Below are 22,443 nucleotides of genomic sequence, written 5' to 3'. Positions count from 1 at the left end.
TTCTCATCGCCAACACTTCATTCAAGTACCACATCTACTACAGCGGCGGCGATAAGGCAGAACGCGGAGTTGGCTTTATAGTGATCGGGAAGCAGATGAAGCGAGTTATTCGGTGGAAGCCGATAAGCGACCGAATCTGTGTGTTGAGGATGAAGGGCAAGTTCTTCAACTACAGCCTGATCAGCATCTATGCGCCAACGAACGACAAACCCGATGACATGAAGGATGAGTTCTATGAGAGCCTTGATAAGGCCTACGGAGAGTGCCCAAAACAAGATGTCAAAATAGTCATCGGAGATGCAAATGCGCAGATCGGCAGAGAAAGTTTCTTTCGGCCTGTCATTGGAACGGAAAGCCTTCATTCTGTTACCAACGATAATGGTCTGCGCCTTGTGACATTCGCTGCTGCTAGAGGGATGGCAATCAGCAGTACCTACTTCGCACGTAAGAATATCCGAAAACACACCTGGCGACACCCGAGTGGTGACACTTGCTCCCAGATAGACCACGTGCTGGTCGACGGGCGACATTTCTCGGACGTCATAGATGTGAGGTCCTACAGAGGCCCGAACATCGACTCGGATCATTATCTTGTAGCCGCTAAAATTCGGGCGCGATTATCCAGCGTCACGAGTTCAAGAAACAACAGGACGATGCGTTTCAATATCCAGCGCTTGTCAGCCGAAGGGGTTGCTGCACAGTACCATCAGAAGCTAGACGAGAGGATAGGAGAGACCAACGGATCTGGAGATGTCAACAGCTTATGGGGAAGTATCCACGAAGCAGTGACAACAACAGCGCAAGAGGTGATTGGTACCGCTCAGCGACGCCAACGTAATGGTTGGTTTGACGAGGACTGCCAACGAGCGACGAACGAAAAGAATGCCGCCAGAAGTCGAATGCTAGTGGCCGGTACCCGGCAGAACAGAGAGCGGTACAGGGTTGCAAGAGCAGAAGAGAAACGAATCCACCGCAGAAAAAAACGGCAACACGAAGAGAGTGTTATTGCTGAAGCGCAGGAAAGTATGGACAGGAACGATATGCGGAGATTTTATGCAACTGTCAATGGCGCGCGGCACAAGACTGCGCCAGTGCCCGCCATGTGCAATGACCGGGAAGGAAATTTGCTGACAGACAAAACAATGGTGGCAGCCAGGTGGAAGGAGCACTTCGAAGATTTGTTGAATGGTAGCAGCGAAGGAGCACCCAGGAACAGGATTAACATAATGGATGACAGTCAAGCAGTGGAACCACCAACACTGGATGAGGTTAAAAAGGCCCTTAAGGAGCTGAAAAACAGCAAGGCTGCTGGGAAGGACGAGATCCCGGTCGAACTTCTTAAGCACGGAAGCGAGCAGCTACATCAATCAATCCATCAGATCATTATAAAGATTTGGGAGGATGAAGAATTGCCCACCAGTTGGTTGGATGGCCTCATATGCCCAATCTACAAGAAAGGGCACAGACTGGAGTGTGCCAATTACAGAGGGATTACCCTTTTAAATTCGGCGTATAAGATACTGTCGCGTGTCCTGTTCAACAGACTGCGACCTCTTGAGGAGTCCTTCGTCGGCGAATACCAGGCTGGTTTTCGTGAGGGCCGATCAACGACGGATCAAATGTTTACCCTGCGGACGATCCTAGATAAATTTCGGGAATATAACTTGCAGACTCACCATCTGTTCATTGATTTTAAAGCAGCGTACGATTCAGTGAAAAGAAATGAGCTTTGGCAGATAATGTCAGAACATGGTTTTCCGGCGAAACTAATTAGGCTGATACGCGCAACGCTGGATGGATCAAAATCAAGTATTCGGATCGCGGACGAAGTGTCTACGTCGTTTGTGACCTTGGATGGATTGAAGCAGGGGGATGCTCTTTCAAATTTATTGTTCAACATTGCACTCGAAGGAGCGATGAGGAGGTCAGGCGTGCAGAGGAATGGCTCTATCATCACACGGTCGCACATGCTCCTCGGTTTTGCGGACGATATTGATCTCATCGGCATCGATCGTAGGGCAGTGGAGGAAGCTTATGCTCCTCTGAAGAGAGAGACAGCGAGGATAGGCTTGACGATTAACTCTACCAAGACGAAGTACATGATAGCGGGTAGAGACAGAAGCAGGCCTAGTGGTGTTAGTGCTGAGGTAGTGATTGATGGGGAAGTGTTTGAAGTTGTTGAAGAATTTGTTTATCTTGGAACACTTGTGACATGTGACAATGACGTTTCCCGTGAAGTGAAAAGGCGTATTGCAGCTGCGAATAGGGCCTTTTACGGATTGCGTAGCCAGCTTAGGTCCCGTAACTTGCAAACGCAAACAAAATTCGCTCTGTATAAGACGCTGATTCTTCCGGTTGCCCTCTACGGTCACGAAGCGTGGACGTTAAAGGAGGTAGACCGAAAAGCTTTTGGAGTTTTTGAGCGCAAAGTGCTGCGGACAATTCTCGGTGGGAAACAAGAAAATGGAGTGTGGCGCAGACGCATGAATCACGAGTTGTACCAAGTGTACGAAGATGCGAATATTGTGAAACGTATAAAATACGGCAGACTTCAGTGGGCTGGACACGTAGTGCGAATGTCGGAAGAAAGAATAGCGAAAACAATATTCAGCAGAGAACCCGGTAGAGGTAGGCGACTTCGTGGGCGGCCGCGAACTCGCTGGCTGCACGCGGTTGAAGAAGATCTACGATCCCTACATGTTCGGGGAAACTGGAGGAACATCGCCCAAGACCGACGAAGATGGAGCTCTACTATACGCTCGGCATTGGAGTAAAGTTACTTTGTAGCCAACAAGGTATCAAGGTAGGTAAGGGGCACAAACTGCTAGTCAAGACTCAAGAGCAACCTAAAATGCTGAGATATATTATCTTGTAGATAATGGATTTCGTACGAAGCAAAGTTGCAAAAGAAAACTAGAGAAAAATGTCCGAAAAGAGTCGTAGTGTTGTTCATGTAGGTATTTAAAACAAATTCAAAACAAAATAACAGAAAATTAGCGCTCCAAACTCCAAGCACCTGAAAGAAAGTGAGAGTTTGCTGATCGCAATCATGCAAGTCAATTTTCTAATCATTATTATACGCGAAGCAATTATTGGCAATATTAGCGCTCTATTAGACCATTTTGCGGATCACATATCCCATCTGCTGATAATTAAGATACAGCAGCGATGGTAGGAAAAAAAAAACGTCGATCCGAATATCTTGAGAGAGATCTCTAGCACGCGCGTACATCGCCAATTCCCACTCAATTTCGGCACATTTCCGAGCGTGGGTTCTTCAAACCGAACAGCACAGCACAACACACTGAAGAAGATGATGATGATGATGGCCATTGATCGATCGAATCAACTCCAGCTCTTGCGGGCGTGCGATGCTAACCCGATCAGAACGCAATAACTAACTCGTAGTATATGGATTGTGTTTTGTCAGTTATTTATGGCTTATTTTTAAACTAATATGACACAAAAACACGCTTATTTCGTTTCGAGCATGGCTCAATATTGAATTACATTAAATTTTACATCCGTTTAACGAATGAATGATTCAACAGCTGTTGTTTTGTATTTTCTATATATACAGGGTGTTAGGTTCCTGAGTGCAAACTTTTTAAAGGGTGATAGAGGACCATAAAGAGGACCATGAAAAAAATGTTCTACGCATATGGTCAAATCTCAACCCTTACGTAGTTATTGAACTTCCCATGTTTATGATTCTTATTGCCTTAACTTGCTATTACTTCAAAATGGTCAAACTTATCGCAGTTTTTTTTACCTTTTTTCGACAGATTATTGATTTTTCTATCAAATGGCATCTTTGAATCGATTGGTTTGGTTAAATAACTAAGTTTTCCACAGCAAATAGCTCAAAACTGGTGAGTTTGAATTTGTTCTTGTAAATTATCTTTAAAAAATGCGTAATAATTTTTAATTCTTTCTTAGGCAGAGTTCTGGCCCCTGTTTCACTTTACAATTCGTTCTTTGACATCAAACTTCTATCTCTTATCGTTTTCTTGCAATTTCGATTTAAACATCGCATTTTAGATCATAAATTTGCAACTGTCAAGGTAAAGCACTTTTTCGCGCACTGTGCCGCACATTTAAATCGAAATTGGAAGTAAACGATAAGAGCTAGAAGTTTGGTGTTAAAGAACGATTTGTAGAGTGAAACAGGGGCCACAGCTTTATCTAAGAAAGAATTTTAAAAGATAATTGACAAAAACAAATTAAAACACACTACTTTTGAACTATTTGCTCTGGAAAACTTAGTTTTTTAACTAAACCAATCGATACAAAGATGCCATTTAATAGAAAATTCAATAATCTTTCGAATAAGAGTAAAAAACTTGCGATAAGTTTGTCCATTTTTAAGTTATAGCCAGTTAAAACAATAATAATCAAAAACATGGAAAGTTTAATAACTACGAAACGGTTGAGATTTGACCATATGCGTAGAACTTTTCTTCTCACCATTTACGGTCCTCTATCACCTTTTAAAAAGTTTGCACTCACGAACCTAACACCCTATATATATAGAAAATACAAAACAACAGCTGTTGAATCATTTAGCGTTAAACGGATGTAAAATTTAATGTAATTCAATAATGAGCCATGCTATATATATTTTAGTGCAAATTCTGCAATAATCTAGTTATCACATTCTGATCCAGTTTTCTGGCTTTTCCTACAATTAAAATCGCACAAAAACATACCCCAGCTTGGATAACCTGATTTCAAGCTTCCGAAAACAAACTTTTCCTTTCCTTGCGATTTACGAAATTTGTGCTCGGATCAAGAGCACTTTTTCTTTCGATTCACCTGAGATCTAATCGAATTGGAGCACGTTCAAGTCGTAGTTGGTTGAGCTGATTGTTGATTGTTGATTCGATTATCGTTTTAAATTTAACTGACAAACCGATGTCGGCTTTGGATTCCTAACCAGGAATACAAACAACCTGATTAGTGCCAACTCAAGGCCAAAAAAAAACTTTGTGCTCCCACGGCAAAACAGACCGATAAAACCGCTGGAAGTCATACCGGCCGGCAAGTGGATATACGAAGAGGTGGACGGTAAAATCGGTGGAGTTCTTATCAGCGCAATGACTCTTCTCGCAAAACTTGTTCTCGAAGCACAGCGCGCTTAAAAGACTGCGGTACGTCGAGGAAAGCTGCTAAAACGGGGATAGGAATGTTGACGACCACTTGAAGTAGCATTTTTGAAGAGGGCAGTGGCACGCGAGACTCGATGAGAGGTTGTCGGTCTCTACGTCGTCGTCGTCGTCGTCGTCGTCGTCGTCGGAAGCTTTTAGAAAATAGTTGCGGTTGGATGAGTGCGTGTCTTAGATGAATAGAATTTGTATTATGCAGTATCCAGCAATAGACATTAGGTGGGATAAACTTGATGCAACTTGCATGCTAGTAAAAAACGTGTCTATCGGAGAAATTGTTTCAATGGACAAATATTATAATTAAGAGATGAACCAGCCTAGTTCTGAAAATATAAATAAAAATTAATAATAATAAGTAAATATTATAACGATGTTATTTAAATGTGATTTGGTAACCTCTTTTTTGGACAGTAATATGCCTAAACTTTTTTGGGTCATATAGCCACAGCTGTAAAGGCGTGGATATTCAGCATGACCATGCTGGGTTCGATTCCCGATCAGTCCAGGAACTTTTCGTATTGGAAATATCCTTGACTTCCTTGAGCATAGAGTATCTTCGTGTCCGCCACACAATATACACATGCAAAATTATCTTTGGCAGAGAAAGCTCTCAGTTAATAACTGTGGAAGTGTTCATAGAAACCAAGCTGAGAAGCAAATTTTATCCCAACCCGGGCAGAGTTCAAGTACTGACGATCAAAATGTGATATTGGTTTGTTTGAGATAAGAGGTAAAAGTACTGGAAATAATAGCAAAAATTTGTTCTTGAACCATGTAACCAATAGCAAAATATGATATTTGAAGATCAATCAAATAGCTCACTGCTATTGGCTAGATCTTATCAAGAGCTAAATGTGCTATGATGATGATGTTCCAGGAGTAAAATTGGGATATTATTTTCAGTACTTTTACCTCTTATCTCAAACAAACAAATATCACTTTATGTTCTCCATATCAAAATATGCTATTATTGAGATTTTTTCCTCTGCTCGGGAATGGGTACGAGTTCTTGGTGTAGTAAAAGGCCTGTTGTTTCCTGTCAGTAAAAGCAGGCTTTCAGTTATTAAGTTACTTTAATCTGAAAAACCATGTACAGAATATCAAACGGCGATTCTTCACTTTAAATAATGTCATTGAACTGCAAATTACTAAAATATTGTTTTTTTCTTTTTTACTTTTCAGGTAACCGCTTTCAATCAGATTCCAGCATGTTCAACAAGGTAGAGAATAAAAGCACTGGGATCTTAATCACTGTCGTTTATCGGTGGTTCCCTAACTACAAATCTACCTGTTCAACAAGGGTAAATTCTTGAATTTTGGCATAAAATTAGCTTGTAATTACCAGAAATTGGCGAGATAAGCTATTTGATTCTGATCCTGAATTCTCTACAATTGTAAGTTTTTTGGTCGTTGAACAGGTAAAAAGTGAGGTTACGAGACACCACTGTGTTGTTACGAAACTGTCAAATAGTTATATTTCAGCGATAGCTTAATAGACTTCATTCAAAAGTTATATTTGAATCATCAAATTGGGAATCTCCTGCAGACTAGTGATACCAATACAAGTTTTTCGAAGTGATCTACGGTGTTACCTGTCGAATGATACTATTGTGTTGAATAGGACAATTCGTTCGCGAATGTATAAACTTATCTTTTTTACTATCGGGTTGCCGAATGCCAATGTGTTTTTTCTTTAGAGACGAGTGCCCCTTCAGGGTAAAGTTTCTCTAAACAAAAAAAAATGTGTTTTTGGACGGTACCGCTGTAAGTTTTCCGTGCGTCCCGGATGTGAAAAATTTCGTCCCTTGAGTACCGGAATTCGTACCATTTGGTGAGCTCGTTCCTGCATATCTTTTTCGGTGCCCGAGCATTGACCAAATGTATCCTAAGGCTTTAACCCTACCACTGATAACTCCCAACTTTCTGTGCTGTCTATTAGGGAGGCAACAGTCTCTGTTACTCTCTTAAGTAGACACTTAAATAACTATCCTTTCCTAAGCACGTGGTCAGGGCAGCTCTCGAACGTTGAAGTATTGCGTGAATCTTATCTTAGAAGAGTCGAGAGATTGGCCATAAATCTCTGTGCTTTGGTAGCAGACGGGAAAGACTGACGGAGCGATCTAGGACTGTTGTGGCACTTGCTTAATGCTTTTGCTAAATTTCGAAAAAAAAAACGCACTTATAAATCTTGACAGTACTTTTTTTTGTTCCGTCATTTTCTATGAAGTACTTGCTGAATATATTAATGATACAGTAGCATTAGAAGTTCTCATGTTCTGCAGCCTCCGAAGCAGTCACAAGTTTTGAACTAGGACTGTGCACCGTCAATCTGTCTATCAGGGAGGTCATCCCTGGACCTCGTGAAACTTACTTTGTGTTTTCCGAATTTATTGGATCCTGTACGCCACTCTTTCATTTACCAGTTATTACAAAACTTCAAGTTCTACAGAATCAACAAAGGCTTATACGATACATACATTTCCGAAAATATATGATTATTTTATGAACACACTCTTGAACAATCGCTGCAGTAATCTCAGAACTCTGGTCTGCAAGGCCTACACTCTTAAAAAATTAGGAATTTACACGTGACGTAAACCATCAACGTACGCAAACATTTCATGACTGAATGTCAAATTTGACTCAATTTTACATGATGTAAGAGCGTAGCCAGAGGGGGGCAGGGGGGGGGCCGTGGATTTTTTTTAAATTCAAGCCGACTCAAAGATTGTCAATAATTCAAGTGTTCCAGAAAAAATATTTAAAAAAACTATTCTCTAGACTATTCTAATAATTGGGGTTTTTATCCACAATTATCCAACCTTTTTTTTTTTCTTGAGAATCACAGGAAATTTCGCCAAGTATTTCTCCAAGAGATCTACTTCAATCTTATCATAGAATTTAACCAAATAAAGCTTGGATGAATGGTTAAATTTTGTGATGTTTATTCATGGAACACAAAAACAGCATGGCAAGTTTCCGGTAGGGAAAAACAAGGACTTTGTAGAACTAGAGTGCAGTTATATGCTATTGCTACACGAATTTTCACTTGTATTCAATTCAAACAAACGTCATGCTAAGATAATAATACCTGGGATTTCTTTACAAATTCTTTCAAGGACATCTCCAGAAATTCCTTTAGGCAGTTATTCAGGAACTTTTCCAAGGATTCTTTCAGAAATTTTTCAAGGAACATATCCAGGGGTTTCTCTTTCGTGATTTTTTTCATGGACATCTTGCAGGGCTCAGATAGTTTTTTTAGGGTTTGTTCCAAGAAATGCTTTAAGAATTCCCCCCACGATTCCTTCAGTTTTTCTACAAATACTTCTGCAAGGATATATCGATGAATTCCTTCAGGAATTTTCCATAGCTTCCTTCAGTCATTCTAGCATGGATTGCTCCAGAGAGTTTTCAAAGAATTCCTGTATGGGTTTCACCAGGCATTTCTCCGGGAATTTCTTCTGGGATATCTTGAGAAGTTCCTTCAGTGATTGTTCCAGTGATTTTTTCGATAATTCCTCCAGAAATTTCCAGGAGTTCCTTAAATCATTGTACAAAACATTCTCCATCCAAAAATTCCAACAATAATTCGTCCAAAAAATATTGCAGACATGGATGCCTTCATTTTTATTTTCCTACAGAAATTCTTCCAGGAATTTGTTAAGAAAGCTTTCCTGGGATTTCCTAAGGAATTCATCATGGGATTGCTTCCGGGATTCCTCCAGATTTTCCTTCAAGCATTCCTCCAAGTATTCGACCGGGAATATCTTCTGTGTTTATTTCAGAAACAACTTCAGGAATTATTCAAAAAAATCCTCCAAGGATTCCACCAGGAACACTTTTTAGAATTCCTTCAGAAGATTCAAAAAAAATAATCCAATACTTCCTCTTGGAACTATTTAGGAATTCCCCAGGATTTCTCCTGGGGTTTCTTCAGGAACTGCTACAGGGATTCCCCAAGGCGTTCTTCCACGTACTCTTATTAGTATTCCTTCAGGATATCTCCAAGGATTCCATCTGCAATTTCTTCAGAAATTTTTACTGCGAATTCTCCTTGAATTTCTTCAGAGATTCCTCTATGAATTATTCCAGGGATCCTCTGGGAATTGAAATGCGTATAGATATTTCTCCAGAAATTCCTCCAGGAATTCTTATAGAGAGTCCTCCAGGAGTATTTCTAGAGATTCCTCCGTTAAACTCTACGGGTATTTTTCTAGGATATCCCCCAGGGATTCCTCCAAAAATTTCTGCAGGACTTAACTCGGGACTTCCTTCTGTGATTCTTTCTGAAACAACTTATTTTGAACATCCTCCAAAGATTCTCCCACGAACTCTTTTTAGGGTTCCTCCAGCAATTCCTCATTGTATTTTTAAAGGATCTTTTCTAGGAATTGATTCAGTACTTCCTCCAGGAACTGCTTAGGGATTCCCTTAGTAATTCCTCTTGAAATTTCTTCCGGGTTTCCTTCTGGAGTTTCTTCAGAAACTCTTCTAAGGATTCCTCCCGAATTTGTTCAAGAACTCCATCTGCGATTTCTTGAGGAATTATTTCTGGTATTCCTATACGAATTCCTTAAGAGATTCATCCAAAAATTTCTTCAGGAATTCCTCTAGGAATTACTCCAGGAAATCCTTCAGGGATTCCTTCAGAAATTCTTCCATGATTTTTTCTAGGAATACCTTCTGGATTTTTTCCAGAAATTCCGCCAAGAAATCTTTCAGGATTCCCTCCAGGAATTGCTACAGGCATTCCTCCAGGATTTGCACAAAAATCTCCTCCAGGAACTTTTCTAGTGATTTTTCCAGGGATTTCTTCAGAAATTCCTCCGGGAATTTCTCAGGCGATTTTTTCAGAAATTTCTCCCAGAGCTCCTCTAGAGATTCCCCCAGAAATTCATCCACAAATTGTTGAAGGAATTATTACAGAGATTCCTCCTAGAATTCCTTCAAGGATTCCGCCAGCAATTCCCAAAGGATAACCTCCAGCAATTCCTCCAGGATTTTATTTAGGAATTTCTCCAAGAAAATTCTCCAGGAATTACCCCAAGAATTTCTTCAGGAATACCTCCAGCAATTTCTCTAGGAATCGATCCAGGAATTGCTTCTGGACATCCTTCAGAAGTTATGTCAACAATTTCTCCAGGATTTTTTCCAGAAATTCTTCTGGAAATTTTTTCAGACATTCTTCCAGAAAATTCTCCAGGAATACCCCCAAGAATTTTTCAAGGATTCCTCCAGGAAATCCTTCGAAGATTCCTCCAGGAAATCCTGGAGGAATACCATCAGCATTTTTTCAGGGATTCCCCCAGGAATTTCTTTACAAAATGCTTCTAGGATTCTTCCAAGGATTTCTTCAGGAATTCCTTCGAGGATTTATCCAAGAATTCCTCCAGATATTCCGCTAGAGATTCCTCCGGAGTTTTCTTAAGGGATTTTTTCAGAAATAGAAAAATAATAGAAAAAAAAATAGAAATTCATCCAGTAATTCTTCCAAAAATTCTTCTAGAGATTCCTCCTGAAATTCCCAAAGGAATACCTCTAGGAGTTTCTCCAGGATTTTATCCAGGAATTTCTCCAGGAACTTATCTAGGAGTTACCCTAGGAATTGCTTCACGAATTCCCCCCGGAATTTCTCTAGGAATTGCACCTGGACATCTTGCAGAAATTATGTCAACAATTCCTCTAGGTATTTCTCCGGGAATTTCTCATGAGATTCCATCAGGAATTGCTTAAGGGATTCCTCGAGAGATTTCTCCATGGAATCTCTTCAAGAAATTCTTTGAAGATTCCTCCAGGAAATCCTGCAGAAGTTTCTCCAAGGATTCTTCCAGGAAATCCACTAGGGATTCTTCAGAAATTCTTCAAGAATATTCTCCAGGAAAACCTTCAAGAATTTTTCAGGGATTCCTCCAGGAATTACACCAGGAATTAATCAAGGAGCACCATCATAAATTAGGGATTGCTTCAGAAATTCTTAATGGTTTTTTTCTAGGAATACCTTCTGGAATTTTTCCAGAAATTCCACTACGAAATCTTCCAGTTTTCCCTCCAGGAATCGCTACAGATATTTCTCTAGGAATTCCGCTAAAACTCGTCCAGGAACTTCTTCAGGGATTTTTCCAGAGATTTCTCCAGGTATTCCTTCAGAGATGTCTCTTGAAATCCCTCCGTGAATTTCTCAGGGGATTTAGGTTCAGAAATTTCTCCCAGAGCTTCTCCATAGATTCCTCCAGAAATTCATCCAGAAGTTGTTGAAGGAATTCCTCCAGAGATTCCCTCACGGATTCCGCCAGCAATTCCCAAAGGAGAACCTCCAGCAATTCCTCCAAGATTTTATCCAGGAATATCTCCAAGAACTATTCCAGGAAATTCTTCAGGAATTACCCCAAGAATTTCATCAGGAATTCCTCCAGAAATTTCTCTTGGAATTGATCCACATCCTTCAGAAATTATGTCAACAATTTCTCCAGGAATTTTTCCAGAAATTCTTCTGGAGATTTTCTCAGAAATTCTTCCAGAAAATTCTCCAGGAATACCCTCAGGAATATTTCAGGGATTCCTCCAGGGAATCCTCCAGAGGATTCTGCCTGGAAATCCTCTAGGGATTTCTTCATAAATTCTTCCAGGAAATTCCTGGAGGAATACCATCAGTAATTTTTCGGGGATTCCCCAGGGACTTCTTCACAAACTGCTTCTAGGATTCCCCAGAGATTCCTTCAGGCATTCTTTCAAGGATTTATCCAAGAATTCCTCCAGAAATTCCACTAGAAATTCCTCCAGAATTTCAGAAACAGAAAAATAATATAATAGAAATAGAATTCTCCCAGAATTTCTCTAGAAATTTATCCAGTAATTCTTCCGAGAAACAGAAAAATAATAGAATAGAAATAGAATTCTCCCAGAATTTCTCTAGAAATTTATCCAGTAATTCTTCCGAGAATTTCTCTTAGAGATTCCTCCTGAAATTCCCAAAGAAATGCCTCTAGTAATTCATCCAGGTATTCCAGGATTTTATCCAGGAATTTCTCCAGGAATAACCCCAGTAATTTCATCAAGAACTACCCCAGGAATTGCTCCTGGACATCTTTCAGAAATTATGTCAGCAATTCTTCTAGGTATTTCTCCAGGAATTTCTCCCGAGATTTTATCAGGAATTGCTTCCTGATTCCTCCAGATATTCCTACAGGGGATTTCCCTCCTGAAGGGATTCCTCCAGAGATTTCTCCATGAAAAATCTCTTCAGGAAATTCTTTGAAGATTCCTTCAGGAAATCCTCCAGAAATTTCTCCAAAGATTCTTCCAGGAAATCCTCTAGAGATTTCTTCAGAAATTCTTTAAGAATATTCTCCAGCAATTCCTGCAGGAATTTTTCAGAGATTCCTCCAGGTATTCCACCAGGGATTCCTCCAGATATTCTTCCAAGGATTTCTTCACAAATTTCTTCAAGGAAACCCCCTGGGATTCCTTCAGGAATTCCTTCGAGAATTTCTCCAGTAACTCCACTTGCAATTCCACTAGAAATTCCTCAAGGGGTTCTTTCAAAAATAGAAAAATAACAGAAATAGAAACAGAAATCTCTCAAAATTCTTCTGGAGATTCCTCTAGATATTCATCCAGTATTTTTTTCAAGAATTCCTCTAGAGATTCCTCCAGAAATTTCCACAGGAATACCACTAGGAACTCCTCCATTTATTCCTCCGGGATGTTATCTAGGAATTTTCCCAGGAAATTTCTTCCGGAATACCTCCAAGAAAAAACCCCAGGAATTTCTTTTGGAATATTCCTGGCACCCTTCAGGAATTATGCCAGCAATTCGTACAGGAATTTCTCCTGGAAATCGTCTTGGTATTATTTCAGGAAATTCTCTAGGAATACTTTGAGGAAATTTTCAGGGATTCCTCCAGATATTCCTCCAGAGATTCCTCCAGCAATTACTTCAGGGATTTCTCCACGAATTTTTCGAGGGGTATTTCCAGAGATTCCACCAGGGAATCCTCCAGAAATTCCTCCAAGGGTTCTTTCAGGAAATCCTCCTGGAATTTCTCAAGGGATTTTTTTCAGAAATTTCTCCAGCAATTCCTCCCAGAGTTCCTCTGGAGATTTCATTAGGAATTTCTCCCAGAATTCTCCTAGGGATTCCAAGAATTCACCCAAAAAATTGCTCAAGGAAATTCTCCAGGAATTCTTCCAGGAATTACGCCGGGAATTTGCTCAGAAGTTTCTACAGGCGTTCCTTCAAGGATTCCTTCACAAATTTCTCTAAGATTTCATATATGAATTTTTAAAGACATTTCTTATGAAATTTTACTAGGGATTCCGTCCAGAATTCCTCCAGGAATTTCTCCAGAATTTCCTCCAGGGAATCCTCCAGAAATTTATCTAGGATTTCCTCATGAGATCTCTTCAGAAATTTCACTAGGTATCCCTCCCATAATTTATCCAGGAATTCGTACAGGTTTATTTTTTGAAATTTTTACAGGAGTTCCTTCTGGAATTCAAAAATTCAAAAAATTCTGGAGGAATTTCTCCAGCAAATAGTATTGGAAGATAAGTGGAAGCATACAGGAACCAGGAAATTCTAGGTTTATCCTCAAAAGAGTTCGTAATTTCCAAAAGAGTTCAGCTATAATTTCTGGTGAATGTTTTGTAGACATTGACAAAAAAAATCAGAGCAAAATATTGCACGAGTAAATAAAAATCCTTAATCTCCCAGAAATTGGCCATCGCTACCAGCACCACGTTGATTTGTGTAGATCAGGCGAGTTTTTGTTAACGTATTTTACAAAATACGACAGGGTTAAGGGTTAAATAAAGCTTTTAGAATATAATGTTATTCAATTTCATCGTGTTGCGTTTAGTAATAAAAGCTAGTAGGTACATTTTTACTGAGGGTGCTTGCCCCCCCCTGACCGAAAAGCTGGCTACGCCCTTGTTACATCCATCATGTAAGTTCGAGTTGTCAACAAACCTATCTGACCAGATAGGTAGAAACAGTTTTACATTTATCGTTTGTTTCGCAACTCGGTGATACAGCCGAGAGGTATAGTACGTGCCTCTCAATCAGCGGACCAGAGTTCGAATCCAGCTCATTATTTTACTTACATATGTTTCATCTCTCAAATTTATATGATTTTTTTTAAGAGTGTACCGAATCTACAGTGACGAAAATAAATATTCTGTCAATTGTCTGTATTCGTGTGGATTCGATAATACTTCAAATTCTTCAATATAATTTCTACGTATCCTTTCAGGACGCACGCCTGTTGGATCCTAAAACTGCACCGCGCTTGCACTGAATACGTCGAACGAGGTAGTGTTGTACTTTTTACTCGATTATCCGGTGATTTGAAAAAAAGCTTACCACTATAGATTTTTTTTATTCTTCAATTACTTAACCTAATTTACAGCTCTATTGTCCACTAGGGCACTGCGTGAGCGATTCCAATTGGAAGCTGTACATACACTTTGTACAGCGCCTAAATGTATTCTTTTGCTTATTGTACTACATCGAATTGGTTGCCGTTGCGCTGCTTTCACTATCTACCCTATCATGGTAGAATGATGAACACGAGAATGTTGATGTGTGGCTGTTGGTTGTTACTGTTTCCAGTCCGATTGTGGGTCCATTATGGGTTGCCGTTCGCCGATGTTCAAGTATCCGGGTTCATTTGAGCCATGGGCTCAGAAGAGGGTCACTGTCAGCTAATCTCAGGGGGAGAGAGCAACTGAAGAAAGTGCCGGGGCTGGGATCGAACCCATGACCATCTGCTTATGAAGCAAACGTGTAGCCACTACGCCACGGGCCCCGGCAACGTGGATATTTAGCCGGTTGTTATTCGTATTCTTTTAGCGTTTCGTGTTAGGATAACTTATATTGTGTAATCCTACTGTAAATTCCTCCAAACATTTCTTCATACTTCAAAAAATCCATTTAGGGATTTCTCCTAGAATTCTTTTTGGTGATATTTTCACGAATGCCTTCTGCGGATTCTTTCAGATTGCTTAATGGATTTATTCCTGGAATTTTTTCAGAGAATCCATCAGAAGCTCTTTCATTACTACAAAGATTTTACGATAATTTCTTCTGGGAATTAATCCTGGTATCTGTCCGGCGAATTCTGGAGGATGAGCTGAAGGAACTATAGGAGACAACTCAGAAGAAACTGATGATACCCAGCAGGAACTCCTGGAGGATTTCCAGTAGAAACTCCTTCAAGATTACAAGGAGGAATTCCCTGAGGATTCCTAGAAAAACACCCGGAAGATTCCCCTGGGGGATTCCCATACTCGAAATAAATTTATGTTGGATTCCCATAAGAAACTTCTGAATGATTTTCAGAAGGTGATTCTAGAAAATTCACTTAAAGAACTCGAGGGCACTCAAAAGGAACTCCTACAGAATTTCCAGAAGGAACTCCGTTAATAATCTTAGAAGGATCCTTTCAAGGTTTACCATAAGGAACTCCCTGAGAATTCCTATTAGAAACTCCTAGAGGATTCCCATAAAAAAACTTTTGGAGGCTTTCCAGAAGGAAATTCTGGTGGATTTTGAAGCATTCCCAGATGAAACTTTTGAAGAATATCCAATAGGAAATTCTGAAGTATTATAAAAACGACTCAGAAAAGAACCCAGCAGATGCAGTGGAAGGAATTCAAAATTAAAGTCAAGGACGAATTCCAGAAGAAACTTCTGCAGACAATCCTGAAGGAATCCCAGAAGGAGTTCTTGGAGAAATTACTGGACGAAATCCATGAAGAATCCCAAAAGAAACTCCTAATTGAATCCCAGAAAACATTTTGGATGAATCCCAGGAAGATTTTTAAGAAAATCCCAAAAGGAATTTCCAGAGAAATCTCAGAAGAATTTTTTGAAGAATAAAAATAAAAATAAAAAAAAACATCCTGGAGGAATTTCAAAAGTAACGTTTTGGCGAATCTCAGAAGATAATCCGGAAGGCATTTCAAGAGGATCTTCTGTGAAAATCCCATTATGTGTTTAGGTAGTATCGATTCCCGGTAGGATTCCTGAAAAGATATCCGGAGAAACTTTAAGAGGAAATTATTAAAGGACATCTGGGTTAATTCTAGAAAGAATTCCTTAGGAAATGCTAGAAGGTAGTCCCATAGAAAACCCAGGGTTTATGAACTAGTTTAGTTATCTAAACGAGTCTAGTAGTAGTTCTTGGAGAATTCCAAGAGAATACAAAGAAAATCCCATTAGTTTTCTTAAATGTGGCTCAGAGCAAACTCCTAAAGGAAGAAAACAGTGAAAAACTCCTGGAAAAACCGAAGATTTTTTTTTGGAAATCCTAGAGGATTATCTGCAAAAACCATAGAATAAACTTCTTAAGAAATTCGAATGAGTGTGATAAGTTTTATACGTATTCTGCCCTCTAATGCTTATCCTTTGACAGATACGCGTATCTCAACTACCACCTGTAATCTTTCTCAATGTCAGTTATCCACTACTGGATGCAACCACTACTGGATCTAACCACTACTGGATAACTGACACTGAGGAAGATTACAAGTGATACTTACTCTAAATACGCGTATCCGTCAAAGGATAAGCTCAAGAGGGTGGAATTAAAAAGTACAAAACTGATTACACTCATGCGAAAAGAGTATTCTGCTTAGAGAACATCGTCCTGTAGATGGGCAACATCGAGTCGGCCATATACAGTGACCCCACAATTTATGAATCGGCAAAAATGACCACAGTTTATGGTATGGATCACTCCATTTGATCAACATGGTGATTCATAATTAGTGTACAAAAATTAAGGTGATTCATCGGTGTGGGGTCACTGTACCGTTTTTTGAAAGCACGCTCCTGAGCTGAGAGAACAGTATGTGAGTGTAGCTCTTTGCAAGTGAGTGTTCCCATCTTTGCCAGTAGGATCCGATGAGATTTTCTAACGGTATACAAAACTGAGAGGAAGGCTTTGTCCCAACTCTATTGGGATTTTATTTCAAGAAGAAGATTACTCCCGGTATTTTTTTTTTATTCCTGTTCGGGTTTGTCACTGCGACCAGTTTTTAGATCTATTGTGACATTACCCGTATCCTTAGTGTAGTGCATGTCGCATTACTCAATTGCCATTGAGGGGCAATAAAGTATTGATTTTGATACAGTTTTTGTTTTGTTTTCTTAGAAAACAAAACAAGAGTACTGATATTGGCCATGCATCGGAAACCTAGCATCACCCTTGTTTTACTGCTAAATTCTCCCCAGTAGGAAGTTTAGGACCCGGGTTTTAACATTAGCAGCAATATCATTTCAATAATGGAACATGTGTTCAGTAATAAGGATTCTAGTATGTTCCTTGCGTACTAGCACTTTCCAGTTTTCGAAGAGTTAGTACATACATGGATCCCTAACCCAATTTGATTTCCTTTGCATTGAGTTTAGCCTCAGATGGTGAGGTTTTTAACTATATGCAAAATACAGTTGGTAAACTCAGTTTTATTCAAAAACTGGAAGTCACCAAAACACCAGTAGTAGGACTAAATGCTATAACTCCTTGAATTACAAGAACACATATTCCAAAATTGAAAAATAGGACGACACTAGATTTCGGTTTGGTAGATCTATCACCGCAACGCAACCCAAAAAGGCGATCTACCCGCGCTACGGGCTCCGTTAAAGATCGAGCATCTTTTAAACCCCCTCAACCATTCATCCCTCAGCACGGGTCGCCTGACACCTTGGATTGGGGTTACCTGTTTGGTGGACTTTTACCCCCGGAACAGGTGGTCCGTAGTGCTATTCTAAGCCAGCAGCTACACGGGCATACTCCCGGTATAGTCAATGCCCTATTTGTTATGAAACTAATACTAGCCTAGCCGAAAGATAGTAAACGAATAGTATGAAACGGGCTCACCAATTTCTAATACAGCCCGGATTCGCTGATTGGGTCATGACTGTACCCCGATTAGTGAACCGTGTTCGTTCGTTGGGCTACTGACAACTGCTCAGAATGCTCAAGATACAGGCAACTGATAAGAAATACGTCACGAACCACTAGGGGTACTCACTAAACAGATTAAATTGCTGCGTAAACCATGATTTTCTGCGTATTTGAAATTTTTCATGATTTTGCGAATGAAATAATCAAAGATTGCCTTGGGTGATCGCGAAATTTAATCAGTTTACGCTGTTTAGTGAATCCCCCTACTAACATACTTGCGCAGACGTTCTATATATAGGATCTGCGGTGCGATGGCGGACACACGTCAAACTCCTTTTGACTTCGATTTTGACATTGACAGTGCTTCTTGATTGGGTTCTGCCACAACCAGTGGACATTCAACCATCGAGACAGCCCTTGTAACGAGCCCCCAACGAACCAATCGGCACTGTAAAAGATTGTCTATAAACGCTAATAAAATTTGGTTAGGGTTTGCTGAACACGTCTGTAATTGAGTGTGAACTCTGTGAGTAAAAATGCGAAAAATTACTCCTTATTCATTTCGCATTGGAATGCTCCCTGCCCAAGGGCATCCGTTGTTGCTGCGTATGTTTTTCAGACTTGTTGATGATGCAGCGCTCCCAATAAAAACGACAATTTCCACTTTCTTCAAATACCTTACTTAAACGATTTCAATTGCATTTTTAAATTGAAGTATCCATCCACAATTTGAAGAGCGCACTTGGGTTGGCATCTGACACGATATACATACATAGCTTCTACCATACCACATGCGATGGACTCCTCTCACGAAACCAGTAGATCTTACCGAATGCATATCACGCAACGACGGACGGCGGCGGCGGCGGCGACGACGGCGACAACGAAAACATTCGCCGGATGCCGTTTCTTCAATTCGGTTGGATCTCTCATCCACATGCTAGCCCGCTAGCCGTGGTATTGAACAACGCACTGCACTGTGCGCTACTGCACTCTATCACTCGCGACGCGAGATTTGCCTGTGCGGCGCGCGGCAAGTGCAGCAGTTGAAGTAAACAGACAATCACCACAATAATGCCCGCTGCTGCTGCTGCTGCACTGCTCTCCCTCTCGTTTGGGGTGGTTGGGACGTTGTTGGATCTTGGATCGAAACGGTGGTGATCTCATTTGTGTCGAGTGTCCGTCCGTCTGTCTGCCGGCGCGCCGCGCAGTTGTATGCGCATCCAATTCATTGAGTAATGATGATCGTTCAGGATTTGGGAAGGTTGATTTGGTCCACGTTGGCGGATGGGCATTGGGCATGATGTTGCGGTTCGAAACTGCAAAAACAATGCATTTTAATTAGCTTAGAAATTGTGTTTGTTTTGATTGATCTTAAAAGTTTGTACAATTAGGCTCAGTGTACCAGTTATGGCTATAGTACATCAAATTCGCCATAGTCAATTTTCAACCTTTAATGATGCAAATCAACATGAAAAAAATGTGAACAGCAGATCACGTTCACAAAAGATGGTTGCAATCATTCAAACTTCACAATTAGCTCAAATTATGATAGAAATAAATCATTTTCCTTAAATTTTAGGCTTCCTTGCACCCTATTTCGCCATAGTGTACCAGTTATGGATAATCCCATAAGGAATGCATGTAAATAGTGCGAAGTGGAACACAAATTAGCAAATGTGTCCATAACTGGTACAGGGTTCCTATCATTGGCACACGCCGTAATAAATACTAAAAGTAATTTTGGGCCCGTTTCTATATTTTTCCTGTAAAGTATGAAAACTAATCAATCATTTGACATATCGATGACATTCGACGGTCTTCTTCTTATTTTTGTAGAAATAGTTTTCACCCTACATATGTTCAAAATTGCTAAAACTCTTGGGATTCGTTTTGAGTAGAGGATTGTTACTGTTATAAATGCATAGCCGGTACCAATAAAAACACTAAATCGTTAATTAATAAAAAAAACGCCTGTTATTCGAACGAAAAAACAGTACAGCTTTCTTGGGAAACCACCTCGGTCATTGTCGCGTCGTCTGAGAATGAGGAACGAAAACGGACGTGGTAAAATGCACCATGTACCAGCGAGCAGACGGGTAATTGTATCCTTCCGGTAATTTTCGCTCGATCACCTAAAACGAAACTGAAGCGTGTGAACGCTTGTACGCAATCGGGGTGTGCTATTGATACAAACAGGCACAGGGGTTTTCCGATTTTTTGCGGCCCGTTTTTTCACGTTTTGTGTGATAGCAAGTTGGTGAAACTGTTATCCGCTCAGTTCAACCATCTAACAGCAAAGATTTTGTTCGTGACGCATTATCATCAATCCGATTTAGTGCTGTGACCGCAACATTTTGATCTGCGAAGCAGAAACCTGTCCGAATTTCATAAAACTCTTGCCTATTAGCAGATCTGGCTCGTTATAAAGATCATTTTCAGCACAAAACACAAAAAAATGTCATTTTTTGACACGATGTTTTTCAATAATTAAAAAATAATTTGAACAAGAATTTATTCATGTGCTGGATTTCGTGAATCATTTACTTTTGCATCAATACATAACCATTTCTCCTCACCTAACTATTAGAAACATTACTAATAGAAACTACAAAAACAAAGCAGCTCTATGGTTAGTAATAGAAGCTACAGCTGTGTTCATAAAAATAGCAGTGAAAGCCGTTTTACATACAAATTGGCCAAATTTGACTTGATATAACTTTGTTCTTATATGAGCGATTGAGCTGAAAATTTGACAGCGAACTACAAATATAGTGAAGATTGTTATAGCAAAATCTGTGAATTTTCGGAGAATGTGAAAGAAAGTTAAACACTGTGAAATTGATCAAAATAACAGCATTGTTTGTTTTGATTTCTTTTATTCAGCAAAAATTTTTAAAATTCTCAGCCTTGTACATTATTTTGTAACCAAGGCGGAAACTGTTCGAATTGCGTGCGGAAAAATTTCTTGCCTCGTCAAAGTAAAGTTACATTTCAATTTATTTACACTGCTATTATTTTGATCAATTTCACATAGTGTTTTACTTTTTCCCACGTGCTTCGAAAATTCTCAGATTTCGCTACAAAAATATTAACAATGTTTGTAGTTCGCTGTCAAATTTTCCGCTCAATCGCTCATAGGAGAACAAAGTTACAGCATGTCAAAGTTGGTCATTTTGTATGGAAAGCGGCTTTCACTGCTATTTTTATGAACACAGCTGTATATCATTTAATATAGAAACGAGAGGACTTGGAAGTTTAGAAGAACTGTAATAACGAATTAGAATAGCTCGATTCAATAGTAAAGGAATTTTTAGAAGACAGTTTAAAAATTTCCTTGGCAAATTTTAAGATTATTGTAAGGTTTTTAAATTGAAAAAAAAAATAAATAAAACGAAAAAAAAAACTATACTTTAGTTTCCTTATTTCCCGTTTAAAAAAACGATGACAAATAAAAATTCTAGAAAAACAGTTAGTAGCAACAGCCCAGGATGATGGGTTATTTGGCAAATTTTGAGGCTGAAAGTCAGCCACAGAAAAATAATTAAAAAAAATCTAGTGGTAAAGTTTTCGGAAAATTTAATTTCTATGACATCAACATAGATTTGCGATAAATATTACTCTCAGTGTATTTTTTCTCCTTCAAAGTCCTTCAAATATCCTCAAACATCTTCGAAGACATTTTTTTACACCCTATACTTTTGAAAAGCTATGTAAGTATGTATGCAAAACAAATACAGGTGGACATTACAATTTTCAAAATGTCTATAAAATAGAATTTTACATAAAATCGAGGCATTTTTTTAATTTTATTTTAATTGTATACCAAAATGCACCAAAACCAATGAAAACTGAGTTTTCGGTAAAAGGCTCGATGTTTTTGGCATAGGGTGACGATGCGGGTTTTTGTCGGCCAAATTTCCTGAAACTTGGTCGTATAATTCAGCTTGGTTGGGAAGGATTTGATCTTGTACCGACTATTCGAACCCTCTAAGCAGAATACTCTCTTCGAATGAGTGTAATCAGTTTCGTACCTTTTAATTCCGCCCTATGTTGCTTATCCTTTGACAGATACGCGTATTTCGACTACCACTTGTAATCTTCCTCTGAGGAAGATTACAAGTGGTAGTCGAAATACGCGTATCTGTCAAAGGATAAGCAACATAGGGCGGAATTAAAAGGTACGAAACTGATTACACTCATTCGAAAAGGATTTGATGCTAACTCTGAGTTCAAAAGCTTTCAAAAAACACCTCAACTTTATCACGAAGAAAACTACGCAAACCAAATCATCATGTTCCTCCAGAAGTTACAAAAATAATTCATTTACGAAATCTGGCATGAATTGCTCCACCAATTCCTCCATG

General features: G+C 39.5%; 1 long non-coding RNA gene across 1 annotated transcript in view; it reads left to right on the top strand.

The window, feature by feature from the left end:
- The window catches only part of LOC134287584 (uncharacterized), a 90,120-nt gene extending 67,962 nt beyond the window's left edge, over window positions 1–22,158 (top strand). The window contains exon 3 of the long non-coding RNA XR_009997389.1: window positions 6,348–22,158. This is a non-coding gene — a long non-coding RNA (uncharacterized LOC134287584). The remainder of the gene's footprint in view (window positions 1–6,347) is intronic.
- Window positions 22,159–22,443: the final 285 nt, after the last annotated feature.

This window comes from Aedes albopictus, chromosome 2, assembly GCF_035046485.1.
Source record: "Aedes albopictus strain Foshan chromosome 2, AalbF5, whole genome shotgun sequence".
In the NCBI taxonomy this organism is placed as follows: Eukaryota; Metazoa; Arthropoda; class Insecta; order Diptera; family Culicidae; genus Aedes; species Aedes albopictus.
This window is presented reverse-complemented; position numbering and strand designations above follow the sequence as displayed.